Raw genomic sequence first — 9,290 nt, forward strand, 5'->3', positions numbered from 1 at the left:
TCACCTTAGGATTTGTCTCATATTCTAGTGTCTACTCAGGTTTTTCCATCTGTCAATATGAAGACATAGTTCAAAAGCATAATTGCATAATTATGGTTGAGAGATCCAGAAAAAAATGTGGAAATTTGGTGGCATATGCCACAAATAATCGTTGGTTGTGTCTCATTTTATTTTTCCCAAATGTCAAAATGGTAATAGAAAATCATTATATTTACTAGCCTCTTAACAAGCAGAAACAACAGACAACAGTTGTTTTCCAGTTTATTCTTTCTAGTCTCCCATCCTTACTGTTGCCTTACAGTCTAGAAATGAGCCACATCTTAGTGCTTACAACTTAGGGGTGAGATCATGTGCTCTTCCTCTTCCATCCTGATGAATGTTAGAGCATTCTACCCCCTTTCAGTGAAACTGAGAGGACTCTTTAGGATATAAGCCACTCTGCCTCATGGGCTGGCTTCCAGACATTACAGCAGATGATTCCAGCTGTCCAATATGGTGGTTTTGAAGTTATAGAATAGAGAAAAATTAGGTCTTGTCTTTCCACTGCAATTCATTAATGCTATCGAGCATGCAATGCCTGGCAGATTTACAGGTGGCAGAAATAAGAGATTAATTGTTTTACTTTATTTATGCCTAGACTGTAACTGAGGACTAAGTAATTTGATTCCCATCAGTAATCTGTTTCCTTTTGTCATTTCCCAACACCTGTCATTCTGTTAATTCATCTTTCTGCTTATAAATGTTAAGCACTTGAAGGAAAAGCTCCCCACCCCCCATCCCCCATTCACTTATGATGAGCTAGTAACTTGGGAAACTTTCCTCTTTGCATTTGATTTCCCTTAGCAGGAAGCAAAGACACATTCTAAAAGACTGCAGCCTACTACAGGTATTGTGTTTTTTTCTCCTTCAATTACATAAGCTAAAGAGATGGGTCTGGGTAAAAGGACACAGAAGTAAAGAAAAAAAAAATGGGTCTGGGTAAAAGCACACAGAAGTAAAGGAAAAAAAAAAAAACTAATGAACAACAGTGACTACTAACAAAACCTCACCTCCTTCACCATTTACTATAGACTTAGTTTCATTGAAAATCTATTAGCCAGGTTCGTTTAGATGTGAAAAGATATTTCTGTCCTCTGTTTTTCTTCTTTTTCTGATTTCAAAGGTGGTGATTTTGATGATTTTCTCTTTTTTTTTTCCCTACCTTTGATCAGTAGCATTTAAATACCAAAATACCAGAGAATGCCATTCACTATGTCTACCAAACATTTCTACTCTAATCATGCACCAAGTTCATAATGAATGTTCTCTCCCATTACCCTGGAAGGGTCTGCCTCTATATAAAACATAAGGGTTGGTTACTGCTATGTAGTGCTGTGGATCTGTTTCTCTCCAGTGGTAAAACCATACCATTCTCCTACTCAGACCTCAGCAGTCTTTCTAGGTGGATGAAATGCCTGACCAAAAAGAAAGTCCTCTGTCTTCTATCCAAATCTTCATGTATACTTTATGGTCAGTGTAATTTCCTGTCTTTGAGTGTTGATTTTTCCCCTGTAAATAAAAATACTAATATGAGTAATAAATCTAAGTTCAGTATCATATAGTATCAAATAGTTTTCTTATATGTAAATATTCTGTATTAGACACTAATACATTTTTAACATATTCAGAGTTTATTCCCTAAATTCTGGCCAAGGTCAAATAGAGAGCGCTAAAAATAGGCAGCAAAATTTGAAGAGAGATTTAGGCTACCTTTCTGCCTGTTTCTTCCTTTTCAACCCCTCAGTACCTACCAAGTTTAGGGTTTGATTTTTCTTTTTTTTCAGTTTTCGCAAGAAGCACATGATTACACTCTTGGTGTAAAAAAGTTAAAAATGTAGGGACACGCTGAATAATCTAGTTTTCCTCCCCTTAAAGGGCCTTCCTTTCCTCCCTCAGTCTCATCTCACTTCTTCCCCAGAGGAGGTGACTATTGTCCACCATTAGGTAACCAGTGCTACCATAGAATATCTGTGGGTGATGGGAACATTCCACATCAATACTTTATACCTACTTTATATCATACTTTAAATCTGTTTCCATGACATATACAATTCATTATGATCTGGTCTTTATGTACCTTCATCTCCTACCATTCTTTACATTCATAAAACATGTCACACTTTCTCGTGCCTCTGTGCCTTTTCACATGCCGCCATCTCCTTCCAGGTCTCTCTTTATCTATCTGTCTAATAAATTTCAAGTCTCAGGTAATACCCCCTAGGCTTTTTGCCCCTGAATGCTTTCCTAGGAGCTATAGGTGTTTTGCATCTCTGTACTCCCAAGATGCAACTCTGAAAACCAGTAGGCACTACATAAATGCTGTCTATTCTCCCACTCTCTGATAGCTTGGAAAACAGCTACTTTGCTTTCATGTAAAAAAAACCCTGTATAGTGTCACTGAGGGAAGAAAAAAATCCAGAAGGAAGTAATTTTGCTACAATGTGAATTTCACAGGGGGAAAAATTAATCTTTTTTATTAACAAACACTCTTGAAGTCTAGAACAATGCTTAGCACAGATGAAGAGCATAATAAATATGTACAGAATGAATAAATTATCAAATTATAATTTCATATTTTTCATGGTTATCCTTTTTGACTGTTTTCAGTCTGTCAGGCAGCTTCCAGGTTCAAATAATTTTTGTGAATTTATAAATATTAAAATCAGCCATGAATCCCAGATCTGGCCACTCTTTTACTATTGGTGCTTTTCTCAGGCAAAGAAAGTTACTGCTTTAAGAGAAACAAATAAACAAATCACCCAAATATCAATTCATTGAGATGGAATCGCAAGTAATCCTTGTCTAGAGCACCTGTTCCCCACACATAGAACCTCATTCCTGCTAAAGCCCAACACAACACTGTCATTTTTCATAACTCTTCCATTCTCATATAATCAGCACATATAATTAAAGTTCATTTTTTACCTCTTAGTAAGTACTCAGTTAAATACTTTGTTTACCATTAAACTCAGTGCCTTCCAATGCATAAGTTCACTGCTGTGTGATTGCTGTGTGATTGGAGGCTTATCCAATGAACTCCATTAATATTGATCTGTGGTTAACTATTGCTTAATGTAAAAATCCATTTCCTGTCAACAGGATTCTGTTCATATCCAAGCCAATTAATATTAGTTTTGGAAGTCAAATATCAGGGGGTATCATGTCAAAATTTTTAATAAAACCTTAATATAAAACATCTATTGTATTCTGTTATAGTTATATCCTTCAATTGGGTAATGCTATTAAGTAAAAGATTATTTAGTATAACTTTGCCACATTACTGGCTTATTGCTCTTAATTTCAACACCCACTCTCCAATACTTGGATATGTTATCTCAATATTTTTTGTGCCATTTTGTTTCAGTGACTATTTATATCAATAGGTATTTTATCTTTTTAGGTACATATGGTTGGTTTTTTAATAAATGACTCAGTATTTTATTCAGCCTTATTCTTTAAGACACAACTCAAATAGTTGTGCCAATGTGGATATTATTTATCCAACGTTTTGTATCAATTTTGTCATCAGTATCTAGTTTTTTAAATTTGAAATACTTTCCAGTTGTCCATTTGTGTTTTCCTCTCCTGTTGGACATGGTAAAAACACAAATGCACTGTTTGAGATACTTACAGAATACTAGTTGAAAGTTTTTCATTGTTTTATTATTTGTTTAGGACATCATTTTTACTGGGGCACCTGGGTGACTCAGTCAGTTAAGCATCTGACTCAGTTTTAGCACGGGTCTTGATCTCATGGGTCCTGAGATCGAGCCCCGTGTTGGTCTTCACACTCAGCGGGGAGTCTGCTTGAGAGTCTGTCCCTCTGCCCCTCTATTGCATGCGCTGGTGCTCTCTCTCTCTTTCTCTCAAATAAGTAAATAAATCTTTAAAAAAAGATATCATTTTTATTAAAATAGTTTCTAAACTGATAACAAAACAGTTTAGTTTCGATGTTGGTTTTACCCCCTGAAAATTTTTCTTTCTGGTATATGAAAAGAGCTTGTTCTTTTTTGTTCATACCCATATTCACTATAGATTTTTTCTTCAGAGATACACCCAGATTAGACTTTCATAAGCCCATCTTAAATCTCTCCCATTTTGTTGATGCTTGTCATTTCCAAAAGAAACTATAGACATTTTTTTAATTATAACATCATAATACAGTCTCATTCATTAGTGATGATTAATATCCTTTCGCAATACTCGGTAGTCCATTATTTTTTAATTACCTCAAATGTGGATTGTGCCTGGAGTTTCTCATTAGAACAAATTCGTATTTTCTTTATCATTGTTTTGCAGTTCACTGAGTGCCCACCAGTGATGAATATAGGAGTGTACTTAGTTTCTAAGAGCTCTTCCAAAGGATGAGATTGGATAGGAATCTGATTTTTTTTTTAAGATTTTATTCATTCATTTGACAGAGAGAGAAAAAGAGAGAGAGAGAGAGAGAGCGCACAAGCAGGGGGAGCAGGAGAGGAGAAGCAGGGAGCCCAATGGGGGACTTAATTCCAGGACCCTATGATCATGACCTGAGCTGAAGGCAGACACTTAACTGACTGAGCCACCCAGGCTCCCTGGAATCTTATTATTTTATAACTATATATACTTTTTAGAACTCTCCTTTAATTTGATCCTGCTACTTTGAGTTGAAATCCTTTGAGACATTAGGGGAAATTTTTCTTACTCCTGTATCTCCTTAGCCAGACTTAATATCCTCCAAAAGAAAAGTCTTTATTAAAATAGAAACCTAGGGGAGGGGCACCTGGATGGCTTGGCCGATTATATGTCTGCTTTTGACTAGGGTGGTGATCCTGGGGTCCTGGGATCAAGCTCTGTGTGGAGCTCTCTGCTTAGTGAGAGCCTGCTTCTCCCTCTCCCTCTGCTGCTCCCCCTGCTTTTGCTCTCTCTCTCTTTCTCTCTCTTGATCTCTGTTAAATGAATAAATAAAAAACTCTTTAAAAAAAATAAAAATAAAATACAAAACTAGGGGAATCTGGGCTGTACCATTTGATTCCAAGAGAGTATAACAAGACAAAATGTAGTTTTGTTAGATAATTCCTCTCTTCATGGATGTAATGAAGAAATTGCCTCTAAAACTCAACCCTCTTCTTACATGTGACATTCCCATTAGTAAAATAAAAATTGGTTTATAAAGTAACGAAGGTAGGAGATGAGGCAATGTATAAAATTGTAAGAAACTGAAAATCTTTTGAAATTATACAACTCAAGGGTGAACAATATTAACATTTTTCATAGCTCCTAGTATCCCTCAATACATTTATATCCATTTAGTAATTTATTCAACAAGTATTTATCGTGCCCTTCTAAGATCTAGCCATGATTATAGGTCTAGAGATGTGGAGAAGATATTAAACCTCTCCTTTGTGCAGCTGATTTTGGTGTGGGAGATTACAAACAAAGAAATACACAGCAAAATTTCAGGTATGCTTAAGTTCTGTGAGGGAAAATTAGGGTAAAGGGATAAGGAAGGACTGGAAGTGGGATCTATTCTAGGTAGGGTAAGGTAATCAGGGAAGTCTCTCTGGGGAGGAGACTTTGGAGCAGAGCCCTTGATTAAGTGCAGAGACATCAGTCATCTAGAGGATAAACAGGTCAGGAAGAGGGCTCCAGAGAGGAATGTATGTGGCAAGTTAGAAGGACCATATAAAGCCTTGTGAGGGTAGATCGAAGGGATAGCAATGACATTGGATCCCTAGGAAGGCAGGTACCACATAGGCCAAGGTACAGAGTAGAGTTTTTGTTATGATTGTGATTGAAGCCCTGGAGGTTTTGAGCAGGAAGTGATGTGATTTGCTTTACATTTTTTAAAAAGAGTTTACTCTGGAGAGTGTGGAAAGAATAGATTATAGGCCCAAGCAGATACAGGGAGATTTACACAATTTCAAAATGCTGCATAAAGATGATCAGAATAAATCTGAGGTTTTTTTCACTTAACAGTGTGTCATGGGCCATTTAAATGTTGCATGGACCCAGTTGGGCTTGGCTGGGATTCCTCAACAGTGACACCATTGACATCTTTAGCTGAGCAGTTCTCTGTATGGGGGCTGTCCTGTGCATCACAAGATGCTTTGCAACATCCCTGGCCTCTACTCACTAGCTGTCACCAGTTGTGACAACCAAACATGCCTCCAGATGTGGCCCAAATATCTCTATTCGGGGCAAAATCATCCCTTCTTGCATGCATGCATCCCATTGCTGGGATACACAGTACTGTAGTAACAAAATCCTCCAAACTTCATACTTTAACAACAGCAACTTCTCACTCAAAATCGGCAGGAGTCCAGTGGTTCTCAAGGGGAACTTCCTTCTAAGCTGTGGGATCCAGGTGGCTTGTATCATATAGAAACACCACCTAGCTTTGAGGTAACCGTTATAGGGAAGAGAAAACTGTATATCCATGCTTTTGCATCAGAGTGACTCAGGTCACTTTTGCTCACAGTCTGTTGGCTAAAACTCCTAACATTTTTTTGAACTGAAAAGGGGTTAGAGAAAGTGGGGAGCACATGAATATTTGGTGACCATTAAATGTTTCTGCTTCACTTCTAGGGACGAAATTTCATTGGTCTAGAGAAATTCTGGAATTCTACTGGTAAGTATTATGGAATCCTTTACCCTAGGAATGTGGGGAGTCCGGTGATTAGGCTCTAAAGTTCTTGAATCTGAGAGTTCAGGATCCACTATCATGAAGGACTTTTTGTTTTGTTTTTGTTATTGTTGTTGTTTCTTCTTTCTGTCCTTCTTGGGTACATTTAAAATGGGTCTTAGGTTTTACTCTCCTTGGTGGCTGCATAGTCTAATTTCTGACCTTGGAGAACTGTGGAGCCAAGGGTTATTTTAAGCACTGAACAATCACAGACTTTTAAAGGCAAAAAATTATGGTTTTTTGGCAGTGTGACTCTCTCATAATCTTAAAAGGCTTCCTATCTTTCCGATTATTCTCATTTCCATGTGCCAGTAAGCTCATCTATAATTCTTTTCTAGGCATAGCCCTTCCATCTGTTTTATTTCTTTCCTTTCTTGTCTTCAAAGGTCTTTCTCTCTCGATTTAATGGTATATATTATGACATTAGAAAGTAGGAAGGTCATAGCTATTACATTTCAATATTTTTATTTATTTGTATTATTCCAAAAAAATGGGCATAAAGTTTCTGAGGCAGGGACACATTATTACTCATAGCAGTAACTGCATTAGTTCATTTTGTCTCATTTTTTCCCTTTCTTGGGTCATGTGATGAAAGCCAGATAGATGTGACTTTACATGTACCTGGCTCTCTACTCTAAATGAGGAACCCCCAAAATATGAATCTGAGTGTTTATATAGGAGGACAAATATTTCTCTTCTCCTGAGAGAGGAAAAGTAATCTTTACTCCCTCTTATATATACAAATTCTCCTTGGAAAGAGAAGGCAAACCTCCTAGGTTCTTACTCTTTGGAATGCGTGGAAACATCTGGAGGTGTGGGAATGGGATTAAGCAGACCTCTCCCAGTTTACAATCCCCATAATATCTCCATAGCCAAGGTTGCATTCCCCTTTGATAGACAACACACACTTCTAGGGAGATGACTCTCAAATCCTCCCTGAGGTAGTTCGTTTATTCAGTTATCTTTGTACTTCCAAGGCTTCTCCTTAACTCAAGTTGCAGTAAAACATGTTTCAAAAACCATAACATGAACATACTCACTTTCTGACAATGCCCTTAACCTAATTTTAACCCTGAAATTTTGCAATCTGCTGATATGTTTTACATATGTTTTACATATGTTTTACATATGTATTTTTCACACAAAGTCCTTTTATACAACTTAAACAAAATAATAGCTTTTTATTGAAAGGACAATTCCATTACAAATGTCAAAAGCTATTTATATTTTCCAAGAAATAATAGAAAAGGTTTGTGGAGTGATAGTTTAAGCTTCTAAAGGGTTATTATATTTCCACTGTGTATTATGCCATAATGATTGTATTAATGGAGAAAATCGATAAATGTACTCTAGTTATGGTATTATTTACTATATTAATTTTATGTTCATGGTTATGTTGGATTAACAAGAAAGTCCAGTAACTCTACATTTTCAGATAAGTCCTTTCTATCTCAGGGAAAGTTTGTATATATGCTTAATACACATTGATCATTAAAATTATTCAGTTGCTTTTTGAATAGCTTTGGATAGGTCTATGCCACAGTGACTGAACTTATTAATAAAAAAATTCTGTAATCTTTTCTATAAAATGTTTGATATCACATCTGAAACATGACTTATAAGATTATATCTAAGAGAAAAGCTATATTTATTTCCCCATAATGTCATATTTGATGAGATTTTCCCTGAGTATGAATTCTTTGATATATAATTAGTTTTGATTTACTGTTGAACACATGCACACTTTCAAATGTTCATAACATTTCATTCTTATTTTAGTTATCTTTTGCTCATGAGTGCTTGTATTTTGGTTCTTGAATTCATGTGCATTATCACAGATATGATGGAAGTCCTCTAGGCCTGCAGTCTACCACCCCTTCTCTTCTCACATCCAGGATCATCCTGCACTGTGAGGGGCATTTTGTGAGGGTGTGGGGCACCTCATCGTGTACAACCAAGCTCATTCCTATGCCCACTTCTTGTGTAGCATACAAGCTGAAGTGTTAACACACTTGCTGATCAACAGAGGACACATCTGAGGAACAGGCTCATGCAGGCCCTCAAATTGGTCCCAGGGCTATTTGGACAGGCAGTTATGAGATCTGGTGTACAAGGAGCATATTTAAGCAAGAATGCCATAGGGCTTTGGGTGGGTCCTTCTTTTGGTTCTGGACTTAGTGCCCCTGTGGAGAGATATGGCTTAAAGAGGGCCAGAATGGGTCTTTCAAATGGTTACACTTGAGAAAGCAATACCAGTTTCATAAGTCTGAAGATATTGGTGTGAGCGTTCTGGTAAATACTGACATGGAAATTTTTGCTGAAGGCGTTCCGACATTTAATGCTTATATCACTTTTCTTCCCGATGTGTGTTCTCCTATATAAAGTGACATATGTGTTCAAATTAATTTTTATAGTCATAGGTTTCTCGGTATGTAATAAAAATTGAGAACTGACTGCTGGCAGATTTTCCCATATATATCTTAAATTCATAAGGTTTCTCCAATTTGTGTTTGCTAATTTGTAGTGAGATGGGATTCCAAATGGAAAATTCTCAGGACTTTGGGAATTGGTTAAAAAGGTATTGAGG

The sequence above is a fragment of the Lutra lutra genome, chromosome 11 (genome assembly GCF_902655055.1).
Source record: "Lutra lutra chromosome 11, mLutLut1.2, whole genome shotgun sequence".
In the NCBI taxonomy this organism is placed as follows: domain Eukaryota; kingdom Metazoa; phylum Chordata; class Mammalia; order Carnivora; family Mustelidae; genus Lutra; species Lutra lutra.